At 30.5% G+C, this 22,318-nt stretch overlaps 1 protein-coding gene and 2 non-coding genes across 5 annotated transcripts in view; 1 reads left to right on the top strand and 2 right to left on the bottom strand.

Annotated features, from left to right (window-relative positions):
• LOC113516175 (protein split ends) overlaps nt 1-22,318 on the bottom strand; it is a 133,806-nt gene that overhangs the window by 73,254 nt on the left and 38,234 nt on the right. Inside the window, exon 1 of one of the 3 annotated variants that reach the window (XM_052899097.1) lies at nt 742-998. The exons of the other annotated variants lie outside the window; for them this stretch is intronic. The gene's annotated coding sequence lies outside the window, so the exon portion shown is untranslated. Of the gene's footprint in view, nt 1-741; nt 999-22,318 lie in introns of those variants that run through there. 3 annotated transcript variants of the gene reach the window in all.
• On the top strand, nt 3,236-3,324 carry Trnay-gua (transfer RNA tyrosine (anticodon GUA)). The gene is given in 2 exon segments: nt 3,236-3,272; nt 3,289-3,324. It is a non-coding gene; the product is annotated as a tRNA-Tyr (tRNA).
• Trnas-uga (transfer RNA serine (anticodon UGA)) lies at nt 4,014-4,095 on the bottom strand. The gene has a single exon. It is a non-coding gene; the product is annotated as a tRNA-Ser (tRNA).

The raw sequence follows: 22,318 nt of genomic DNA, 5'->3' as shown, positions 1-22,318 counted from the left end.
GGAACCAAAGTATTATGTAAGTATACCTCTGTACCCTGTAATTTTACTTTCTTTAATCCCTTTATACTAAATCATAACGATGACCAGCGCTTCCATATACCCTTTAAAGCCAATCCCCATAAGGTTTCTCCGGATTTAATTCTTGTTGAAATTATCACAATGAGTCAACTGACCAGCTTTCATTCTTATCTATTCGTATTATCTTTAACTGATACTCTGCCAGTGTACAGTAATGCAGCTAGTGATTGTTATTCATTAAAAAACAGAACCATGCGAGTATATTGGCAAATGATTGGTGGCAGAAATATGAGTGGACAGAGGTGACCATGCAAGCGACCTTTATACAGTATTTATTTTTATTAAGTAAAAAAAGGACGAAAGTTAAACAAATACACAATTTGTAATTATCAGTCGAAATGATCTTGATTAATTTACCGAATGGACATATTCACTTTATACTATGAAATCCTAAACAACATTTTGATAATGATCTGATGACGATTTTAGTAATATTCACTTTTTTACGTTAACCACTTATACCGTTCCAAAAAAAAAAACTATTAATTTAAATGGTAATTGTTCCGAGTAATGATTTGTGAACATGAGGCAGCAATTTTCTGAATGATTCTAGCGTGCTGTACTTATTGTCACGCGAACATTTTCAAATCCGTGTGTGCTCTGTCCGACGTGACATTATCCAAGGGCAATCTTCGACCTTCTGCTGACTGTGACCTGACTCACCTCATCAAAACAACTGCACTCTTTAATGTCAACCGCGATGTATAACTTAAGGAAGACACTACGGCAGCTACATTTCACACACGACGAAGGTAACTGGACTCAATTGACTTTTTAATACGACACACAATGGATTCGCGGTTTTGCGGTGATCGTTTTATTGATGATGAGGGTGAACCGCGACGGCATAGGGCTCGGGGCCGGACGGCGGGCGAGCGCGCAAGCCGGCGCGCCGCCTTTCTTTGACTGAATGCTTGCTAAGCGTTTTTTGCGCAGGCGTACTTAAAAGCAGGATTGGCCGAAACTCGCCCTGAAGCTTGCATTCAGGAACGACTTAACTAATCTACGTGCTTCAGTGTATAATCTGTCTTGAATTTAGAGGGTGAAAGTTCAAATTCTTTTAAACACAATAGACTCCCTAGATCATTTTAGGGGGTAGGTTGCGTGTGCCGCACTGCACACGATGGTAATTAAATATATGTTTGACAATACCGAAGGCTCCAGCGGCTGTACTCTTCTGATGACGTCAATCTGTTGAAATGGAGGCTTGCTCATGTGGAAATAGTTTGGCAAGGAATAATCGGGTTATGTGAGTGGTCCAACAGAACAAAATGAGATGGTGATAAGAATAATACATTTTTAAACAGATGACAGTTATAGGTTAAGTGAAAACTTTCAGTAAGAAAGAGACGATTTTACATACGTATTACTTAATAATCTATTTAAAATTAGTTACGTATTAAATAACCTAAGTAAATATCATAATTCATAATATTCACACTTTATGCAAATGTAGACTGATTTGCATTCTAAATGCTATCTTTTATTTAGCTGAGTTCATTGTTGGGCCACTTGTCTTCCGGAATGTGTTTCCACAAAAAAAAAAAAGAACAGCTAGAAGACAATTGGCAGTACTCATTTTTATCTCGTGGGATGTGCGTGTCTTTATATTTAGATACTTGTTCTTCTTTTCTCTTAAACTTCGATTCTTTAATAATTTTTATTAAATTAGAATTGTTTATCTATAAAATCGCCAATCCTATACTATCTTAGGTCTTGCATTTCAGATATTTTGGTTGTATTGTTTGCATATGCGGTCAGCGCTCTTGAACCACTCCAACTCTTGTTGCTGCGCAGAATCAGGGCCCTAGAAATAGATCTACCAAAATAGGCAGATAATAGCGGATGTGAATAATTTCGTGTGACGAATTTTATATTTGCTGTGTAACTCCATTCTTATATATCAGTACATTATAGAAAGGTAATATTTTTGGGGTGTAGGTTACGTGCTATTTATAATATAATTAATTCCTGATTCGATTTTAATAATATTTCTTGCAATCAATAGAGTATTTTGTAATGTCATTTTATCACAATTACAGTTCCTATTTTTGAACCGACTTCAGCTATGTATGGCTTTCTTTTTATTTATGAAATTGTGTTTCGTAGCAAACAAATGGTTTATCTACCTAATATGCTAAGTTAATGGGTCCACACACATCCATCCCTGTACAGATTGAATTGCAAATTATGGTTAGAGGCATTCGTTGCTTACATTTATTTAGTAGGCGATAACATGAAAATTGCAAACCGAGTGGAAATATAGGATTTTCATTGGCTGTGTATACATACAATTCATACATGAGGCAAATGAAGACTAAATATTAGTTTCATAGGTAAATCAAAGAAGAAAAAGTAAATGTAATTGATTTTTTACTATCGGTATTTCAAATTGGCATCTTCTGTTTTAAACTGGCTTGCCCTAATTTTTTTTTATATAACACAGGAGGCAAAAAGGTATACAGCTCGCCTGATGCTAAGTCACTACCGCTGCCTTTGAGCACCCACAACATCAGATGTATTGCATGTGTGCAGCCGCCCTTTTAAAAAGGAATATGCTCTTTTCTTGAAGGTTGTGATGTCGTATCGGTTTGGAAATACTGCAGCTGGAAGTAGATTCTAAAGCGTTTAATAAAAAATTCTTAATCTTCATATTAGAAACTGATTACAATGTATATGTTATAATCAATATTGATATAGACTTTAGAATGAGTAAATATAGACCTACCGTATTTTATTATTATTATTATATTTCAATTAGTTATTTGTTACCTCTTAAATTCTTTTTTTATATGAAAAGATATATATATATATATATATATATATATATATATATATATATATATATATATATATATATATAGTTTTTTTGTAGTGGTGTAGGTAGGTACGCGCACGCATCTATTGAGTTTCGTGCATTTCTTCACTTTTATGACTTATCCTAGGGATGAATAGTAGTGGTGATATATCATTACTACTTCGTTATTAGAAGAATAAAATAAACAGAATTATATTGATTTTTAATAAAATGGAAATTTAAAGATATTAAATGTAAAATTTAAAGGTTTAATTAGATATTAAATAATTTCAAAAGTATTAAAATATTATAACGTCTATTGTATATCATGTTATACAAAATTTCGGAATCGCTCACATCCCTTCGATAGCTCAGTTGGTAGAGCGGTGGACTGTAGGCTATAAAATCGAGTTATCCATAGGTCACTGGTTCAACTCCGGTTCGAAGGAATTTTTGGTTATCCTGTAGTAACCATCACATTTTTTTTAACGTATATATTTATTAATACATAGATATACTTTTTAAATAGGTAATATGTATAATTTTTTCAAAGTATTATTTCTTTATTTATTTAAACTTTAATGCACAGTAAAATTTTATGTACATTTGGCGGACTTAACACCGGACGGTGTTCTCTATCAGTCATTTATTGGGCAAATCGAGAAATACGTAGGCGATGCATTTTTGAATAGAGAAAAAAATAAAGCAATATTTGATAAATTAATATAATATAAACATACATATATTAAATAAATAAATATATACATACAATAAATACATACATAAATAAATACATAAAATATTACTATACAAAAACATTAAATAAAACAACTGCAATAGAAGAGCAAATAAATAGTAATTATAATTTTAATATGAATCATCATCATTTTCCTATCCTTATTCCAATTATTATTTGGGGTCGGCGTAATATGGTTTTATCCATATTACAAAAACATTTGGCTTTTAATTTTACGACCAGTCGTCTGCCTGACGTCAACGCTCTTTGGGAAATTTTAATATGAATAAATTTTTTTTCTAAGAAATTTTTTTACTCAATTTTTCATTTGTATTGTACATTTGCCATTTTATAATATACAAAAAATATTTTAATATGGTGAAATATTTTACAAAAAGAAATCGCTGCGGACAGGATTCGAACCTGTGCGGGTAGAACCCAATGGATTTCAAGTCCATCTCCTTAACCACTCGGACACCGCAGCTCGTAAAAGTGATACCGAAATAAGTAATCACTTATTATAGTAATAAAATATATAGAAATTTTTATATGCAACCTATTAAAACATATTCAAATTATAAATTATTATAAAAAAGGTTTATGAAAACAGTAAAAATTTATAAAACGAATTAGTAGCTCTATTATTTTACTTTGTTTCCAGTTTTCCCAGGAAATAATATGTTTTGCTATGTATTAAATGTTTAATCAAATCGAGAATAGGTATTTAGAACAAATTATAATTTACGGAGACAATTTTCTTTTACTTTTATTGTATATTAATTTTGTGCAATTAATATTGTCTGTTACAATTATAATTGGCCTGTGGCCTGTTAAATCCAGTACAGATAGTTTGATTTATAAAATTAGTTTCTTTGTGGATAACTATTTTTTATGTCCATACAATCAACAATGAAGAAATTTTATAAAGAAAGAATTTCTACTTGATTGTTAACTTTCCTATTAGACGTTAGAGGGCACCATAAAGCGTATGCAGTATGTTATTGCCATTGTACGTCAGATGTCGCTAGTTGTACTACAATGGATTGCACTTGCTATTTTTTAGAAGTTTGACTTGTAGCAAATATTGTTTTTTTTTTATTATTTTTGTTTAAGTACTCTGTCGATAATTTTGACTACTTCTTTATTCTGTGTTTTGTGCTGAATATTTTTGTTGGCTTTAGTGATGTTTTCAGAGGGACGCTGCTACCAATTCCTCGACCATTGAGCTTAGCTTAGTTGTCTTTTACGGGACCCACGGGAAAGAAAGGTTGTATATCTATATAATAGGTATTTATAGGCACCTTATTGTAAACTATTTGCATGTAGGTAGGTAACTTTATTTAATAATAAATAATATTTATACGATCACATGATGGTTGCCTTACATATCGATGGTCGTAGGTTTGACCTCTGCACAATAAAAACATTTGTATTCATAAATATTTCTGTTTTTATTGGCTCTATATTTTATATATTATAGTATGTATATAGGTATTTAAAAAAAAGTATTTAAGTAGGCATGTAAGTGTCATGATAGACATACTGTTGTCTTAGTTTGGGACTAGGTGACGCTGTGTAATATTTATATCTAGTGGTATTTACCTATTTATTTACCTATAACTAGTTATTTTGAAATGCGCCTACAATTTTAATTGTCACATCACTATAAGTGCACCTGACGCTTTTACATTAGCTGCGTTACTATATTTAGCGCATCTAGTCTTAATTATGGCGCTTGCGCATCGACGACTCTTTCTCTTCATCATACACTTTCTTGCTAGTTTCCTTTTAAACTACAGAAAGTGATTTCTTATGTTTTTTTGTTCATATTTCGAAAGTGACAGCAAGGTCTTTGTTTATAGACTAAATTTAATAATTTAATAAAATTTAAGCGATCTCAAATAGCAATACGTATTGATTATTGTTTTATATTGTGTCAGTTATACAGTATTTTATATGTTAAGTTGGTACTGGTAAATTATATCCATGTACCAATTTCTTTTCAAATCGGTTCACTCTTTTCAGCGTGACTAACAAACATACAAACATATAAATAGCTTTACTAATTTTTATACTTATAATATTTGCAAGATTCAAATCAAAACCAATTTTGATAATATTTGCCATAGATAATCGAGACGGTTCTGAGTCGCCATTTTCCTAAACCTATGTATATAACCTACTATTTTGGGAGGAAGGGGATTGTTAGTAATGGGGAGGTTAGTCCCCATTGCTATTAATATATCCTATCAGGTCGACCACTACGCAGTTCCCCCTGGAAACTATCGTGACTAATTTACCGTTAAATTCGTCACGATGGGCTAACTGACCTGCCTTTTCATTCTCACCTCTCACTAGTACTCCGTCAGTATATATCGAAAGCGCAGGCGGGATTACAATGCCATTTTTACCCATTAAAAAAACCTACTATTTTTATTTGATAGTTTTGCTAAATTACTGTCTCATAGACTATCATAGACTAAATAAAAATATATTTATCACAAATTTAGTTTATACATAAAAATATAGAATTGAAATATTGATTTTAAAGATTTAGTGTAATAGTGCCTCAGAATCGATTCCCTTTTTACTTCCATATTAATTTTGCCGTGTTTCATTTATTTACTATTTTTTTTACTATTTTTTTGGTACTTCTAAATTTTAATAGTGTTGATAGTACAGCTTTCTATTTATTTTTGATTGTTATTTATATAGTAAAATTTCCATTCAATTTGTCTCGACAATTTGTTACGGTAGTCAAATATAAGCATTGGAATTTAAATCTGTCAATTTTAAAATTAATATCTGGAAAAACAGTTGATTTTTTTTTATACGATTTAGAATGGCAAACAAGCTGACGGCCCACCTGATGGAAAGTGGTAACCGTCGCCTATAGACATGAGCAGTACCATGGACATAACAGTACACACACATACCGCTTCGCCCATCATACCCCCCATGCGTTGCCTGCCATTCCTGAGGACTCAGGTGTTATTCCTCTGTACCTTGTAAATTTACGCCATATCCCACCCTTCAAACTGAAACACAACCATGCAAGTACAACTGCTTCACGGTAGAAACACAAATGGGACAGAGGTACCCAAGCAATCGACTTTTGTACAAATTCTCCCTCTGGTGAATTTCAATTGATTATTTTAGCTGATTAAAGTCATTGAGATATGAGTAATACATATTTTTGACATAGAAAATATAGTATAGATATATTTATCTGCTTTAAAGATAAATATATCTGCAATATAGATATAATGCAAAGTCAAAATTACATACATACATAATATATCTGTCACGCTTGTCCCCTATTTAAAATTAGTATACGTCGTTCGAGCAAATCATGTGATGCAGCGTGATCCGTCTACCTATTTCCATTATTTTCAGTTGCCCAGTGCCCAACCAGGAAGGTTCGCTTGACCTTCCTTGGTAACTGTTCTATTGTGTATATAAAAAACTAATACAAACATTTACTTAGTCATATTTTTTGTGTCGGTAAAAACTGAAATGCTTTATTTTTTAAGACATGCGGAAGGCGAGGTTTAACGAAACTAGTTCAATAGTTTTTATTCAGTTCTTCATTTAAATTGATATTTTGTATAGACAGCATTGGGATTATTAAATCATTAGCATCATTTCAGCTGTTGGCTGTTCACTGCAGAACATAGGCCTTCCTCATAAGGGAGGTTTTGCCAGTAATTGCCACGCTTGGCAGACAGATAAGCTGCGTTAGGCTTTTGTGATGTTTAAAGAGGGACACCGCTATTCATACTCGACTATTAAGTATCATATTAATGAAATAAATATCGGAAATTGGTTGGTTAATCGTCATGGTATATGAATTTATTTCTCGTTTCCCTTCTGTTGCGTGGTGTTTCTGTGTATTATGTAGTGTTGACATATTACATTGTTACTTTGTCATCACATTGAATTATAGATTAATACTTTTAAAATTATTAATTATTAGTTCGTGTCCGTGACTCTGTTCGTGCAACCGGGATTTGTTTAGCCGAGATACTAAGTTACTTGTTTCCCGTTCCAAATACTAAGTGTATGCCAAATTTCATGATTACCTGTTACAACGACAAGAGGTAATAAACAAAATCATTTACACATTTTTAATAGTACAAATAATATTTAAAAAAAAATGTTTAAATGTCTCCTTAAACAATTTAAAAAGTAATTTGAAACATTCAAACAGGTTATCCGTACCTAAAAACCCTGTAGCTTACCATGAAATATTTTCCGAAATTTCGGGGCCAAACGAAACAATTTCATGTTAAAATTACATAATACATATCTTTCAAAAATAATAAAAAAAATTGAAATATCGTTCGTTAAAACTGTTATGGTAGGATTTATAACGAACGAATTTATTGTGTCGATTTCGGTAAGAACATTTTCTTCAGAAGAAATTTCTTTCAGAAGAAAATTTCATTTCTTGGTAGATCCCTAAATTTTATTTTCGATAATTTCAGGCGGACCCCACCACTCATCATATAAATTACTTCGCCGTGGACACAGCAGAACAGTGCAAATTTAAATATATAAATTTTATCATTATCACTTATTTATTTATCGTATAATCTTTTGTATACGTCAATCTAAACAGCTGGTACGTCTGTTTCAATCAACCTTGACAATATCTGTTTGATGTGTAAGTCTATGTAGGTATATAGTTACACACCTACAAATAGTAAATTTACACTGTTCTTACAAAAATATTTATTTTAAAGACTATTATTAAATACGGCCAATAATCAAATAGTTCTTAAGATTAAAGTCTTTTATAGTTTTAACACAGCAATATATTTTGGTTACGGCGTTGTTTAGCAATAAAAGTGAGGCCATAAAGTTTAATACATCTTAGTTAAGGGACAGACGTACGTTAAAACAAAAGTGGTCGATCGTAAAAGTTGTATTAGTATAGATTTACTAAACGACATTAGCACATTCGTAGAGAAAAGTTTTTTTTATATTTAACAAAAAAAAAACCTAAGCCATTTACGAATTATAATAAAATTATAAAATAGTAGTAAGTAGTATCTGTTCTGCCATCGATAGACCAAAAATGAAAAGTATATTGAATTTATACTTCTTATAATTAATTTTATTTCTTATCAAATTTAATAAAATATTTAAATTCCTATTGGTTAAATTTTATTAAAAGCATTCCATAAATTGTATAAAAAATCAATCATTTGCTTTATCACCATCATTATTGTTATTGTTACAAAATATATTATTATTCTAGCAATTAAATCCATTGATTGCATTTTATATTAATTTAGTATATAAGGAGGAATAAATACAAATTGAATTTTTACCCCTCATAAGTCGCCATAAACAATCGTCAAGGTCTTTGGAATATGAATTGAACGAACACGAACTGTTTTTTTTTAATAAAAAAAAAAAAACTATAATTTCCATCCTTTTTGTTCAAAATTAACTTTTTTACATATATTAACAATTGTAGTTTTTTTATAAAAAAGAAAATTTATAAACAATTGAAATTGTTAAATAAAAATTATAAAATTAATAAATAATACCTATATACAACAAGAACCAGCACATTTTACAAACACTTTTATTGTACGTCAACCATATCTGTGAAATATTAGAAATCATCTGCATAATATATATATAGTAGATATAAACACTTTTGTTTGTGAGCACCCAACCTTAACCTGCCAAGATTAAACGCGTACTTAGTTTACATACCAATATATTGTATTTTATAGTTACCTATCCATTGTTTATGTTATTCAAAACACTTTCCATTTCTTTTGATACATTATGCTTAAGTGTGCTTTGCCATACTCCGAATATAATAAGGTACACATGTTTTAAAAGTAAAGATTTAATTAATTTAAAATATTTTACTTTTGAAGTCTTAAATCATAGAATATTTTAAATATGTTACTTTTATTACGTTAAGTATATGTGTAAATATTTTATGAATATTATTTTATAATGTAGTCGTATTGCTAATTTCTATTCTTTTTAATTGAATTGGTTGTAAGATAAAGGAGTCTACCAGCCTCTTTACTAACAATGGCAATATCATGTCGAGCTCCACGTGGTTCCATCTGGAAACCATAGTGGTAAGTTCGTGTCAAATTCGTCATTATAGGTCAACTGATCTGCTTTTGTCTTCACTTATCATCTCTCACTGGTATCCTGCTAGCGTATATCGATACGCTATGTATATTACCATACTATATTTACCCCTTAAAAAAAAATATAATTTTTGCGAAAAAACTTGAACTCGAATTATATAAATATATTATAAAATATTTAGGTATAACAAAAAAAAAAAAACAATCATAACGCGTTCGCGTAGTGGAATCAAAAGTTGTTATTATCTTTCTTGGCGTTTGTTTAAAAAAAAAGTAGGTACTTCAAAAACATTAAAAAAAGATAAATATTTTGTCTACGCCTGTGATAAGTTTGAACAATATTTAAACGAAAGCAACTAAGTAAGACGGCGCCAACCGTGACATCGGATCCGTTTTTGGAACATTAAAATGTTATTTGTGAAGGATGGATAACGTTTTAGAATGGACATGCAACTGTGACGATGACAAAAAAAATGCACTGGCGCCGGTCGCATGCTATGTATTCAGTGTTTATTTATGCAAATATAGAAAAGATTTTTTGTCATGATAATGCACGTGCGCCATTTCATGTTGAAATAATCGGAATTGAAAGATTAGTGTTTTTGTGTATGCCATTGTATGAGTAATGTAAAATATTATAGCTATCTCGTTAGAATGTATCAACACATACATTTTATAATACAATTGTATGAATATTCATACAATTATATTAATTTAGAATTTGTCGATGGTTTTTACTTAACTTATATTTAATTTTAAATTAATTATATTAGATAAAAATATGTTGTAGGTACACAACTTAAAATTCTAAGCAATATCATATCCAGATTTGTTATATTTGTTTTTTTTATATGTATATTAAAAAAAAAGAAATAAACAAAAGTAATAAAAAAGTTAAATTTATTTATCTTTATTTTATTTGTATTTTCTTTCTTTTAGATATATTTATATTTAGTATTTTATATTATAGTTTTTTTTAAGAAATTAAGAATTTTGTGAGTAATAAGTGAAATAAAATTAACAATGAAATAAATGAAGTACTCGTATTTAATTAGGTGTTATCATGGCATTGTTTATGATGTTGAATTCCTCATGACTTTCCTTCCTTCGTCGCATTCTGGTTTACATATCGGCGCGTGCGCACATACATGCAATCACGTACGCAATCGATTTCGCTGAACTGAAACTGACGTATCGTAATATTGCCATCAATCGATATAATACGTTTACATCAATCCAGTATAGTTATACAATTTCAGTAGTTTTTAAGTAAGCAAATCCACTTAAAATGCTTGATTAAGTATTATATCATATTAGTAATTACTTAATAAACAATGTGTGGTTATTAAACTGCCAATAAATTGTTACCTATATCTATATATATACATATATATTCTTTAGATATGTAGATATTCTTTATAGTTTTCTCCAAAAGATTACAATTGTAACTTACAAAATTATTACAAATACAAACAATTATAAGAAAAGATTCCACTAAGAAAATAATGGGCGGCATTATCGCTAAGAGTGATATACAAGTATCTCTTCCAGGTCACCTTTGGATAGAGAAGAGTATCTATATATATTTTTGTTAATCCAAAGTATATTTTATATGTTATACATATATAAGATTATATAATATTATATTGTATTAAAACTACTATAAGCCCATGCTGTGTGTAGCAATTAACGCTTCTTATAATGAATATAATGTGAGTTTTTTTAATGGACGATAATGGAATATTCACCTCGCCTGCGCTATCGGTATACACTGGTGGGGCACCAGTGAGGGCTGATAGGTGACGATGAACAGAATCTTAAATTTGTTATACAACATTTGTTAAATAAATAAATGTTAGTAACAAGTAAAATGTAATGAGTAGGCATGCCTATTAAATTTTGATGAACATTTTAATATCAGTATTATGACCTACTAAATTACAACGCGTTCAATAATTTGCGGTATTTATTGAGTATGTGGTTTACCCCAATAAATCATTCTTTATATGCTATAATACGTTTCAATAGAACTTAATGGCAATGTAAACAAACGAATACTTGACCGGTCGGGTCTATAAGACAGTTAATCTATTAGTATACTAGCTGACTCGGCAAACGTTGCTTTACCATATACATTATTTCGAGAACTATACATGAAAATTTATCCTACTACAATTATTATATTCGATTGACATCTTGCAACCTTATTGTGGCATATAAAAATCGCGGTTAAAAAACAGGGGTTGATTGTCAAAGCTAGAAAATTTGGATTTGTATGTATTTTTAAATGTTAAATCATAATAAAATAAAAAAAATTGTCAAAAAAATTTAAAAAAAAATATAGGGGTAGGTCATCCTTATCCTTGAGGGGTATGAAAAATAGATGTTGGCTGATTCTCAGACCTACCCAATATGCATACAAAATTTCATAAAAATTAGTAAAGCCGTTTCGAAGGGGTTTGGTAACAAACACCGCGACACGAGAATTTTATATATTAGATATAATCTGATAGTAGTTGAAATAAAAAATATTTTAATCGATTAAATGTTTCTACAATTAATTTCAACAAAACATGGTTATCTTTTCAATAAATTTTGTTGAAATAGACTTACATACTCTATGTGTATATGCCATTAAAGGGCTTGCAAAGTCGTCTGTATTTTTTACCTTTGTCTCACTCGTGCTTTTGCTATCACGAACCAAGTTTTCGAGGTTATTCCAAGACACTATAGCGTGGGGTTCTTCAAAAAAGGGATAAAGAGGTATCTTCAGGATGGGCAACATGAGCGTAATGCTCCTGGTATTGCAGGCATGCTATGGTAACTGCTTATCACCAGGTGGGCCGTATGCTTGTTTACCACCTCAGTGGTTTAAAAAGTAATTGTGTGAATTTCCGACTTCGATTTTCAGTTAAGACAGTAAAATTACTGGACGAGGAGGCATAAGTCGTCCTGAGGACGCTCTTACTGGTATTGTTAATTTAGTTAGGTTGTCGTCGTTTGTTTTTCGTTTTATCCAATTGCATTAAAAAATTCACCAGTGAAGTATAGTGAATTTAAAGATTTATTGAATTCGACGAATTTCGTTGTTTGGTAATAAAAAAAAGTTTTGGCGCATAAACAACTGAACGTATTTGAAAATGGAATCTTTTATTAATAGTCTAAGCGATCGTTTATAATAAAGAACAATACAGCTTGACAGCGCAGGACGTGATTGGGTTGCGTTAACAGAACATTCTACTACAATATGTGACTACTTGACCTCTTCGCTAGACCTCAAGGGGATTTGCATTTGCAGGTGCATTCATAATGCTCTGGCCTACATTTCTCATTTGCCGTATTTTATTCATCGCAATAAAAGTATCGTATGTAATTTATTTTATAACATCTTTATATAGATTGTAATTACATCAGTATGTTGAAGGGATGGTAACTTAATTTGTATGTTAGAAGAAAGAAATAATAATCATGTAGGAAATATTAGATTTGTGATCATCGTCATCACTATTAAATCAGTTGTTATCTATATACTGTTGAACGTAGGCCTCCCTATAGACTGCCGTATTTAATAGTCTTGAGTTACTTGCACCCACTGACTTCCTAATATAGAATCTCCCCTGATAGACTTGTGATACATTTTAGCTTTTGCATTTAATTGCTGGGCTCCGTGTCTCCTCTAGAGTTTTAAACCATGCTTTATAATAACTTCATAATTTGCATCTTTAATTGTTCTTTCAGCATCGAATTATTATGCGGGGAGATTTCCTTCCATATGTTATATAGATGTTACATTTGTTCCCCTGAAGGACAATGTGTTATCTCATCCGTACAGCAAAGGAGAAAAAATTTCTCTCTGCATATGTTTTTCAGAGATACGTATCTCAACATCAAAATTAAATAGCCTATTCGTGTGATACGAGCATTATTTACCTCTATCTTATAATTTCCCGTCAGGTGCGTCCCAGATTAATAGCATGTATGGGTAAAAGTATTAAAAATAAATATTTAATTGCTAAAAAAATATTGCAATATACATATATAGTACGTCACGCTATATATAAACTACGGCAAACCGTAAAGGATTTTAACTTGGAATTATCGATGTAATAATCCTCTAATCCGACCCCCTAAACGTTTGTCGGCTGTTTTGAAGCTGCACGTATCTATATAATTAAAGTCTGTTCTCAATTATTATCAAAGATATTGTATTATGGTAAACAGAGTCTTTATTTATTATTTGGGATATTTTAAAAGTCAGCTTCTTGTGTAGGTGACGAAAGTAAGAATATAATAAGTATCTACTTTCTCTTTCTTTATTCTTTATTGTACACAAAACATACTGTTAATCACAATTCATTATAAACATAATGTACAAAGGCGAGCTTATCTCTAATAAGAGATTTCTTCCAGCAAAACCTTTTCATGTAGATTGTGTTATTTTTAAAATAAAAATAGGCAGTCATACGATCTGCATATATTGTATAAACATATAAGATATGTATACACAAAGAATAATACAAACTACACATTATAAATTACATAAAATACATAAACCCTGTAAACATACACATATACTTACACATACATATATATACACATATATAAATATACATACATATATACTACTTCTGAAGGAGACCGTATAAAAATCGTCAGGACCGTGAAACTACACCAATTTTTGTAAAAAGATCCATCAATGTGTTTTTATTGCAAAGATATACTTGCATGGCCGTTTTTCGGTTTGAAGAGTGGGATATGGTAGTGAAATTACAAAGTACGAATATGTAACACCTTAGCCTTCAATGATGCTGTTCGTGTCTTTGGGCTCGTAATACTATACGAGTAAATAGCTGTGGTCAGCATTCGATAAATTTATTGTGATTTGAGTAACCCTCTTATTCATAAAAACTAAAACATTCTACAAACCTATTTTAACTATTACACTGTTTTGTCCCTTTTTTTCTAATTCGTAATTTAGCATATAAGAAAGAGACAGAACAGTTCAATAGCTAAAATAGAAAATAAAATGGGAGGTTTGCAATTTTTTGAATAGGGGGCTAAAATGTGCAAAATCGTATTACATAGTAAAATTTCCATTACAGTAACAATACCGTCGTTGTCGATGTAACATTATTAGTTATGCGAATGTTGGTAGGAATGTGCGTTGATTTCATAGAATATATAACGCGGTCCAGTGCCTTGTTCTATGACGTTTCTCTTTCCACTAGATTGGGCTACAAGGTGGGTAATGTAAATAGGCTTTATTTAATTATAATTAATTATAATCGTAATAACGTAAATAGAAGAGTATTCTGAGATTACTCTGTGCTGAATCATATTTATCTAATGCACGGTATGAGAAATTCCTGGAATTCTTTATTTGTGGATGCCTTCGTCACACACGGAATTTGTGCGTAAAATTTTTATCCCAAATTCAGTGGCTTGGGTTATGCGTCTCTTATAAATTTACATATCAATAAACGTTTGAATTTTTTGATGCGAAGATTCTGATTTACAAACGCATGACTTTTTTTGTACAAAACGGGTATCAATAAGTTGCAATTAAGCATACAACAACGACTTATTAATCTCATTACAATTAAATTGTTGTGTTTCTTTGTACAACAATGAATTGCCTGTCATCTACGTTAATAATAATCTACCATAACAAAATAAACGCTAGAAATGATACTTTATTTCTGTTTATTTATTTAGGATTGCCAACAATGATTACAATGATATTTTGGTATGACTCTTACATACAATAATACCTATAGTAATATACCTGTATATTACAAACATTGCACATATAATTATTAATAAACACCATATGCATAAAAGAAAAAAATTACATAAATTAAATTTAATAACACTTAAAGGTAGAATATAAAATAAAAGAATCACTTGACAATCTGAGTCGTAAAGATAACAAACTTATAACATGTAGGCCTGACACTTAGTTTGATAATTTGGGTAATTTAGTTTGGTAAATTAATAAATACTTACGAAAACCGATCAGATCAGTAAAATGAACACCCGTTGATCCACAGAATTCATTAAATCCTTTACTAAATCTTGTCACTGGAGAATTCGACCCCAAGACAGTAGAACGAAACGAAGGAATCAGTGGCTTTATAGGCGATGTCGACTTTTTGACATAAAGGTTTTGAATTTTAAATAATTTTACTGCCTTTTATCAGTATGCTTGGAGGCAGAATTAATTAAATGAATGAGCATTAGTTTAATTTAAGATTATTTTTTATTTAAGGGCTTGACCCTTATTGGCTTATGTACACACATTGTATCGTGCATACGATTTTATACAGTCTTCTTCAAATGTATTTGTTACTAATCACACATAGAATTATCTTCGACACATATCCGTAATCTTATCCGAGTTATCTCACATAGTGTATTGTGTACCAGACATTACGTTATCTAGAGTGGAGCGGTCAATGCATTTTAGACGTGGACTATTATTATTTTGTCAACATAGTAATCGTAGTTCTTTACATCATATCCATTTAGAATTATTTTTTTTATACCACTAAGGTGGCAAACAAGCATATAGCCCACCTGATGGTGTGTGTGTGGTGGTAAGTGGTTACCGTAGCCTATGAACACCTGCAATACAAGAGGTATTACGCGTGCGTTGCCGACCCTAAAGAAACCTCTTTACCTATATGTGTATATTATAATAATAGTGTATCCCGCAATTCCGCCCGTTAATTTATTATGTTATTTATTCTTTAGTAAAGGACATGTGTACAAGGCGGTCTTAGTACTAAAAGTATTATCTCCCAGTAAACATTAGAGAAATGTTGAATGCTCGAATGCGAAAATGTTAATTGATATACATACATACTGCTAAACGTGGAAACTTCAGGTAAAACTCTTCTTTATGGGATAGCCCTATGTTCAACAGTGGACAGTTATCAGCTGATATGGTGATGATGATAAATACTAAAATATACATAAACACATAGATAATACACAAATACAAAATATACTATTTTTTTTAATGGGTGATAATGAAATGGTAATCCCGCCTGCGCTGTCAGTATACGCTGGCGCGGCACCAGTGAGAGATGATAGGTGACAATGAAAGCAGGTCCGTTAGCCCATCGTGACGAATTCCACTAGAATTAACTACGATGGTTTCCAGGGGGAACCGCGTAGAGATCGACCTGACAGTGTGTATTGCTAGCAATAGTCAGTTACACCCCATTACCAACAATCCCTTTCCCCTTAATATACTATATTTTACCGATGATGAGAATAGCAGATAATCCTTACTTAACCTTTTTTGTCTGAAATGAAGTATCCTGTGTTTTAAGTTAGGACTTAACTTGTATCTTAAATTTTATTAAAATATTTTAGTACTTTTTCCCTGAAAGAGTGACCAGCAATCTATGCATCCTCACGAACATACGCATAATAGTAGCATTAGGTTCGTGATCTATATATAACCACTGAAATATTTTTTATATAAAGAATTAATGATAAAAACAAAGTGCACCGTAGTAATATTTTCTATCACAAATTCTCGGAAAGTATCTACTTTCATTACCCAAAATATGACAAAAACTGGTTCACGTTTCTATTGAAATAAAAACTATAAACAGCGGGAAGAAATATTATACCGTCTATTATTTTGGTTATATGTTTTTCAGGTAATTAACTAATAAAATCAACGAAGTACTTACTTATTCCAGTCTATAAAAATACAAAGTTGGATAAAGGCTACTATTATCTCGATTGCTAACAACACTATTAGATCGACTTCCAGGCGGTTCTCCTTGGAAGCCATTGTGGTCTTGGTTCTGACTTAACCTCATCTTCACCTTATTGGTGTTCCGCCAGCGTATACGATAGCGTGGGCTGTGTTACCGTTTCAAAAAAAAGTTAGTTTATTACGCATCCTTTGTCTTAGTTAAATCGTGATAAGCAAACTGAATTATTCGCTTGCGTGTTCACAGTAAATGCTGAGTAACTTTGTAATGATTGTATTATTTTTTTGTTTCTTTACATGAATAAGGAAGTTACCTTATAAAGTTATAAGTTAGGTATTAATTGAATGATATGTCTTTATCCGTGTTAAATATCCCTACTTCAATTGTTCTGATATAAGTAGATGTTATTTTTTTCTCTATTGTGCATTGTCTATGATAAAAAATATAAGGGAATTAATTGATATGTTATGAACAGTAGACGCCTAATTTTAGAGATAAAAATGGATTGCCCCGCCTACGTCATCGATATACAATAGCGGGTTACCAGAGAGGGATAATAGGTGAAGATAGTGTTAGGGAATTAACCCATTATGACGATTTATTCGGGAATTAACCGTGATAGTTTTTAGGGATGTTCATTAATACCACTAGATACGTCTATAATTTTAGATGTATTTGTGGCAGTGAATTATAGTTATATTTGAATAAGGTTTTGAAAAAAATATTTTAATTGGATAATACAGGTTGCAAACAAGCATGCGGCTCGCCTTATGTATGTGACTACTTGCTGTTGTGACTGCCTACGAGCACCCGCTACACCAGAAGCATTGCAGGTGTGCTGTCGGCCTTTAAAAAGTGTATGTTCTTTTTTTGACCTTCTTGAAGGTTACGTTGTCGTATTTTACCCATTTTAAGTTCAGTTCTTGTGAGAATTAATTAATCATTAATTATATTTAGCTTTTCAGTAACCTTCGTGATGCTGCAGTAGAAGGCACGTCGTTTTATGTAAATGAAGTTCCGGATTCGCTTCTTTGTCAAGTTATATTTGGGAATGAATTTTTATATAAATTTTTGGGTGTGGGTGTACGGTATTGTGCCATAAGGATAAATAAACTGCGTCCTACTATAATATTCTTCTTTGTTTGCTATTTATTCAATCATAACTCCTAATTTTGTATTCTGTTATTAGTATTTGATTTAATATTTCTATAACAATTTCTAAGAAAATTTAATCACAAATAAAATAAGTATTTAATATAATTCCCGATTTTAAAATCTCATTTGGTATTACTAAATATATACTATCATTACTCTTCGAAATAAATGCACTATCATTTCTCGCGTAGTTATCGGATAATGAAGTTATCAGCGGAGTTAAATAGCAAGTGATTGACGCATCCCGTAGATCATCGTCAGCGTATGATAATTTAATATTAAGTTCGATGCAGTAGGCTCTTTGTCTATTCAATGGTGTATTGCAACATTGTATTTAATTGAGCACATCTATTGAGTGTACAGACAATAACAAAATACTTTTTTATTATTACAATATATATTTCTACAAATTGTTATATTTTCGATATTGGAAATTTTCATATTTTTACAATGAGAAGACAAGGGAATATAATGTTTAATTTACACGTAATATTTGAGATGTCTATCTTATCTTGTTTTTTTTATAGGTAATTTTTTATTTCTGCTAATAAATATATTTTGTCTAGCTAGTAACTATACTAAACTATAACTACACCTAATAGTATAAATACAGAGTATATTAGGTATATGTAACCAGGAAATCTATAATAATAAATTTATTATAAATTAATTATAATTAAATTACACATATAAATATAAAGGTTGTCGGTAATTTTTCTTTTTATCTTTTATATTTCTTTCAAATTTAAAATATACAATGACAATTAAACAATCACTTGAATTGTTTAGTTGTCATTGTATATTTTTATATTTTTGGTGCAATACAGAGTTAAATAAATTAATAAATAAGTATTTTTTTTTGTTTTTTTTGAGCTACAGAGACCTTTTCTCATTGAGTGTACCTACAATTGCACAAAGTTGTAAGGTTAGGTACCTTCCAATGTCATTCTGAAAGCGTTGTGTTAATGACATTTCCCATTCACTAAGCGAAATAGCAGTATCGTATATTAATGTAAAAGCATTTGAAACATTTATTGAATAATTACTGTTATTTTAGCCATTTGGAACGCCACACGAATAATTTATTCGATAAGTTGCAATCAAAAATTTCCAAGTAAATGGAATGGAAAGAGTTCATCGTGAGATCTTAAAAGGTTTTTATTATAATAATGAATGTCTTAATACTTATCTGTAAATTATATAGGACCGCAATAATGTTTTTTAGCACAGATGATATAATTTGATGACATTATGTTGCACTAGCACTTAAGAAAAGATGAGGTTCTTCACAGTTTTAAGCATCTATATTACGCGATGTTTTTTTAATTATCTTTTGAGGTTTATTTCTATGTTGGTTGTATACTATTTTAATTAGATTAAAGAATTTAGTTTTGAGGTAATAAAATCTTAAGTTATTTTATTCATATCAAGTTTTTCCCTCTAAAATTCTTAATCAAATTATAATTACAAAGATTAAAATAAAATAATTTGTCTGTCCTTTCTCTATTGAGGTATTTCCCAACAGACAGAATTTATTTTTATTTATATAGATTACTAGTTTTTACTCGTGACCGAGATTTGTATACTGGCCGGGATAAAAGTATATCAAATTTCACAGTAATTGTTTAAGCTGTTAAGGCATTATAAGGTGACAAACAAACTCACTTTCACATTTATAATATTAGTAATCATTTATAATCAAATAAATTCAGCACCAAATTAAGCGATGATGATTGATTAATGTAATGTTACACCTAATGAATGCAAAAAGTATTATCGCCTTGATTAAGGTGCGGCTTTCATATTTTGTTTAATTTAGGATAATCAACCGAATTGAAAAAGGAGGTTATTAAAACGGCAGTATATTTTTTACACAGTATAATATATGAGTATTATACTGTTATTGAAAATTAGCAAAGATATTCCATAACGTATTATGGAATATCTTTGCTAATTTTAAATAGATTTTAAACCTTCTTTTTAATCGGAATCCTATATGAATTTGTGTTAAGATTAAAGTAAAATAATGTGCTACTTGCAGCAGTAGTTAAATACGTCATTTTATGAAAACGAGGTTCTAGATTCGACCCCGAATGGGCAATGTAGGGAATGATCTTTTACTAGATTGACAGTTAAGTTTATGATTTAAATATTTCTTGTTTGATTTCTGTTTTATTTTTTCTTCTAGCAAATATATATCGTGTGATTGAAAGAGATAATATCGGACATCATGGATTATATTAAAGAGTGATATGCTTTTCCAGTCTAAAATGACGCTACAGAGATATATTTTCCATGGTAGACTATGTAATGGCATTACAGTTCAATGACCCATAGTCTGGACCTATTGGATTTGGCAAACTATGTGCAGTCTGCTGGAAGAATGCCAGACTGTTTGGCGCGATACAGTTCACGTACGCTAGCGTAACAATGCCAGTTAGCGTTATTTGTAATGGATTTATAGATGAGTACTACGTTGCACATATTAATTTATATATGAATAAATTATTTCTGTTGTTATTATCAGAAATAATTCATACGTACAACGATTAGTAAAGTATGTAAAATAAAACACCTGAGTTTCATGTCCGTTCTTTTCAATTGAAAAGTGCGTAAATTTAAGTTTACTCGATTATAAAAAAAAAATATTTTTAATTTTCTTTCAGAGTGAAAGATAATAATAGAACTGATATTAATTAAAGAATATTTTAATTTATTTCTTAGGTAATGTAGAAATTCGTTGTCGCATTTACGAAAGTCGATTTGTGCAAATGTTTCAGGATTGTTCCTTTTGACATTATTCTTCTAGTATTAGTTTGTTGAACACTATGTTTTATAGTAGACAGTAAAGACCAGAATGATGATTATGAAGTGTAAATAAGTCAATTGTTATTATTATCAGAAATTTAAAGCTAAGTGTGGGTTATGAAGTCTAAATCAGTCTAATACACTTGCTAAAATTGTAAAAAATTTAAAGCTAAGTGTATGTAGTAGAAGCTCTCAAGAAATTCCCTTTATAATGACTAGGAGCTGAGGATGTTTTTGATTTGTGAGTTTATAATTGTTTTGTACTAAATATATCAAATTACAAAAGAAAAGTCACATATACATATTATTCTTTACAACTTTGATAAATTAAATCTTTCTACATAATATTTTTTCTTTACTAATTACAAAAGAACAATTAATCTTGTTTAAGATTTTGCAAATTCGTCGAAACATCCTTCCTGCTGCGAGAAAAGATTAATTTCGATATGAGAGGTCAACAAACCTTTGTTAATTTGTTAAATGATGACATGATAAATGCTGCAGTGTTGGGTGACAAAAAATTACATTATAATCAATCATACGCCGTATCTAATTGAGCACAACTGTATATTCTTATAGCACAGCTCATAGTTCAACATAACTATGAACAGATGGAATACAAGGTTAGTAGAAGGTACATAATGTGTTCATAAAAAGATCCAAAACAGCCTTGTCACGCTTTGTTTTGCATGACATATGAACTGCTTTTTGTAGGAGTTCACGAAAAAGACGTATTTGTCATATCAATGGTACTACTAGGAATATATTTATATTCTTCCACAGTAATCTCCGAAACCGCTCAACCGATTTTAATTAAATTTTGTTAATGTATATTGCTTGTTTCAACTTGACATACAGGTTAGTTTTTATTATGACAAGAAAA

The sequence above is a fragment of the Galleria mellonella genome, unplaced genomic scaffold (genome assembly GCF_026898425.1).
Source record: "Galleria mellonella isolate WM207_F2 unplaced genomic scaffold, CSIRO_AGI_GalMel_v1 utg56, whole genome shotgun sequence".
Taxonomy (NCBI): domain Eukaryota; kingdom Metazoa; phylum Arthropoda; class Insecta; order Lepidoptera; family Pyralidae; genus Galleria; species Galleria mellonella.
Note: the sequence above shows the minus strand (reverse complement) of the source record. Positions and strands in the feature narration are given on the sequence as shown.